Raw genomic sequence first — 4738 nt, 5'->3', positions numbered from 1 at the left:
TTTGGGCTTTTGATTAAAGATTCAACCTTTATAATTTGGTTGTCTCCTTAGACATTATTTGATGTACTTGAGTTGATTTTGGCTAGTTTTGAGCCGTTAGAAGGTCGGTACGAGCGGGATGGCATTTTTGGAGTATTGTTTGGCTTGCTCGGTATTGGACTTGGCTTGTTCGAGGTAAGTAACACTTCTAAACTTGGTGCTGAGGGTATGAACCCCGAATATACGTGATATTAGTTTGGTGTTAAGGTGATGCACATGCTATGTGACGGGCGTATGGGCGTGCATCGTGTGAATTGTGACTTGGTTATTTTTGTGGTACTGTGTAGTTACCTAATCTTGTTTTGATCCATGAGATTTGTACGTGTTAGAGTAATTAAGCTGTGATCCATATTAAAACCATGTTTAGGCTACATAAGTATTATGTTGGGACCCACTGAGGTTCATATCTGATGTTGGGTTATTTGCTTAAATTGTAGTTACATACTCAGTCATACTCATTCATTTCCGTATCATATCTCAGTCTCTATTGGTATTTATTGATACATCATATCATCATTTTGGGTAGATTTTCATAATATTGTAAGCCCGAGATACTGGAGAGATTGATGACTGAGTGAGGTCGAGTGCCTATTTGTAAATGATATTTATGGGATCGGGCTACACGTCGCAACAGGCTTTATTGATTCATGCCATGATTGGCTTATTATAGTGCTTGGGCTGGATCTGCCCCTCCATATTCTGCACCCACAATGAGTATAGGTACCTACTGAGTGTATGTGCTGAGAGCGAGTGTCAGGTGATTGGGAGGACTGAATGATTGTGAGGATTGATTGACTGTGAGGAGTGAGTGACTGTGAGGACTGAGTGACTGTGAGAATTGAGTGACTGTGTGGAATGAGTGACTGTGAGGATTGAGTGACTGGGAGGACTGAGTGAATTGATACTCTGAGAGCATGCATATGGTTTTATCACTGTGTTGCATTGCATTTGACATGCATACCTGACATATAGGCATATAAACGCATTTTCCTCATGTTGTACGGTATTATGTCATTCATGACTTCTCATACACATTGACATGTAGGCATAGAGATGTACTTTCCTAATGCTATCCGATAATAAAACATTTACCCATTGAAAGTTTTAGGGAAAATCATAGTTTTACAAACTTACTCATATTTTGGTGATTTTGGTAAAAGATTTGGATTTTTACTGTTATACCTAAAAAGCATGCATGTTTTTCCGTGAATGTGAACGAGCTGAGTATCATATCTTGAGTTATTACTTGTATTGCTTTATTTATATTGTTACGAGTTATTCCTGGCTGTTGGTGTTGGACTCTTACCATTATTTAAGCTCGTCACTGCTTTCAACCTAAGGTTAGGTTTGTTACTTATTGAGTTCGTGGGATCGGTTGTATTCATACTACACTTCTGCACCTTACGTGCAGATTTTGGAGCTAATGTCGCTGTATATGGCGGAAGCTGGTATTAAAAATGTACCTGCATTTTGATTGTAGCTTTCTCGTATTCATGGTAGCCTTAGATTTATAAAAATCTTTTTATGTACATTTCGAACAGATGATGTATTTATTTCATACCAACTTTGTAAACTTTTAAGTCTTAGAAGCTCATGATTTGTACTACCAGTCCTTGGAAAGTGTATAAAAGTTAAGTTTTTTCATCATTTATTTTCTCAGTAAATCCTATTGAATTGTATTGTTGTTAAATTGCTTACCTAGCAGATTGGATTAGGTGTCATCACGACTAGTTGGATTTTGGGTTGTTAAATCTAAATCTCAGTTTCAATCATGAAAATCTATTTACATTGATTGCAGAAATCAAGGTATCAACAAAAGGAAAGGGAGCTGTCACAAGGAAAAAAAGCTGATGATGTCTAAACCAAAGGAGATGATGCTAAATCAAAGGACTTGATGATGTCTAAACCAAAGGAGATGATGTTGAATCAAAGGACAAGAAGCCATAAAAAAGGAAACCAAATCTGTTAGGCCCTTTCAGTCTCAATCGAAGGAGATCAATATTATCAAACAAGGAAAGATATCTAGTAAAGATCAAAGAATATCCGGCATCTTCAATTAGCAAAGTTGAAGGCTCAAATCTCTCCGTAAAATAAGGACGTGACAAGGAAAGTCATGAACGAATCCAGCCCATCTCAAGTGCAGGATTCAAGAGGCACTCCTTTGGTCAAATCTCGTAGAAGATTATGTGCCTCAAATCAAGACAAATTGCAAAGGCTCTCAAACTCTCATATAAGAAGTCTGCTCAGTTCATAAAGAAGACTTGCGCAACTACAAACACTATCTTCTAAGTCTCTTTACTTCTTAGCATAAACACTGTATTTTTCAATTTACCAGTATCATAAAAGATAGGAAGAGTTAGAACACAAAAAAAACTATGTCAACACTCAAAATATATAGTTGCAATATTCCGTTGGTGGTAAACGAGTTAAAACCATCATTACTATAATTATTTTCAAGATCTAAGAGAACCCTTGTGACCCAAGGGAAATTGAACATAAGTACCACACCAGTACCGAAACAGTATACAAATTTCTGTGTGTTGTTCTATTTACTATTCTTTTTGTTTATCTCTATTTGCATTCTGCATGATATCTAGTCAACTAATCTCATCCTTAGTCAACTATTTTTAATAGACCACAATTCACACCCCCCTCTTGTACTTTCAATTGGTATCAGAGCAAGGCTCACAAACTTTGCTTAACAACTAGTGAGGAAAAGATCATGGGATCGAACACAGTCGTTGGTGCATTATTTCAAGAAGGAACCTCTCAAGTACGACTACCATACTTCAACGGACAACACTTTTCCTATTGAAAAGTGCGTATGAAAATATACACCATGTCATATGACATCAATTTTGCGGGTGGTCGAAAAGGAAAATCTTCTAGTTCCCCCAAAGAAAGATGAGAATGGTCAAGTCATAGTATCAACTGATCCACTTGATTTGGATGATTATACTGATAAGCAAGATGATGTCATAACTATGAATGCTAAAGCAAAAATTCTGTTGTACTATGCTATTAGTGGTGAAGAGTATGAAAAGATCTCAAGTTGTGAAACTGCTAAGGAAATGTGAGATAAATTGGAGCTCACTGGTAAACTCTCCTATAAGAAGTCTTCTCAGTTCATAAAGAAGACTTGCGCAACTACAAACACTGTCTTCTAAGTCTCTTTACTTCTTAGCATAAACACTGTATTTTTCAGTTTACCAGTGTCATAAAAGATAGGAAGAGTTAGAATGCAAAAGAGAATTGCGTCAACACTCAAAATATATAGCTGTTATATTCCGTTGGTGGTGAATGAGTTAAAACCATCATTACTATAATTATTTTCAAGATCTAAGAGAACCCTTGTGATCCAAGGGAAATTGAACATAAGTACCACACCAGTACCGAAACAGTATACAAATTTCTGTGTGTTGTTCTATTTACTATTCTTTCTGTTTATCTCTATTTGCATTCTGCACGATATCTAGTCGACTAATCTCATCCTTAGTCAACTATTTTTAATAGACCACAATTCACCCCTCTCTTGTACTTTCAATTGGTATCAGAGCAAGGCTCACAAACTTTGCTTAACAGCTAGTGAGGAAAAGATCATGGGATCGAACACAGTCGTTGGTGCATTATTTCAAGAAGGAACCTCTCAAATACAACCATCATACTTCAACGGACAACACTTTTCCTATTGGAAAGTGCGTATGAAAACATACACCATGTCATATGACATCAATTTGGTAGGTGATCAAAAAGGAAAATCTTCCAATTCCCCCAAAGAAAGATGATAATGGTCAAGTCATAGTATCAACTGATCTACTTGATTTGGATGATTATACTGATGAGCAAGCTGATGTCATAACTGTGAATGCTAAAGCAAAAATTCTGTTGTACTATGCTATCAGTGTTGAAGAGTATGAAAAGATCTCAAGCTGTGAAACTGCTAAGGAAATATGAGATAAATTGGAGGTCACATATGAAGGAACCAACAAGGTAAAAGAAACAAGGATAAATCTTTTGGTTTGTGAGTATGAGCTATTTCAAATGAAGGATAGAGAATCTGCAGAAGAAATGTTCTCCAGGTTCAGCAAAATTCTTGGAGATCTAAAATCCTTTGGTAGAATAATAATAAGCGGAGAAGAAGTCAGAAAAATTCTCAAAAATCTACCTACGATTTGGAAGCCAAAGGTCATTGCTCTCGAATGTCAAGATCTTGACAAAATGTCATATGATAAACTTAGAGATGATCTAATAGCCTTTGAGAAAGCTCACTTGGACAGGAAAATTCAACAAGAAAGGAAAAAACAGTTGCCTTCAAAGCAACTATGGCTGAACCAGAAGATGAAGAGGAAGAGGAAGGAGGAGAATAGGATGAAAACATATCCATGCTCTCACAAGTTGTAACAAGCATGATGAGGGAAAAGAGAAATAGCAGAAGAGTAAACCAAACTACAGAAAGGGAAGAACAAATAATGAAAATGATGGAAAATGCTATGAATGTGGAAAACATGGACAGATTCAAGCTAATTGTCCTGAACTAAAGAAAAAGCTCAGCATGAACCTCCAAAAGAAGTTCTGTGGAGCCTGGAGTGATGAAGAAGAATCTGACCATACAGAAATTGCAAACATGTGTTTCATGGACATAAAAGATAATAGCAATGAGGAATCAAGAGAGCGTGGATTCACGAGAAACAAAGGAGCA

This window comes from Nicotiana tabacum, chromosome 16 (genome assembly GCF_000715075.1).
Source record: "Nicotiana tabacum cultivar K326 chromosome 16, ASM71507v2, whole genome shotgun sequence".
Lineage (NCBI taxonomy): Eukaryota > Viridiplantae > Streptophyta > Magnoliopsida > Solanales > Solanaceae > Nicotiana > Nicotiana tabacum.
The sequence above is the reverse complement of the archived record's forward strand: the minus strand, read 5'-3'. Positions refer to the sequence as shown.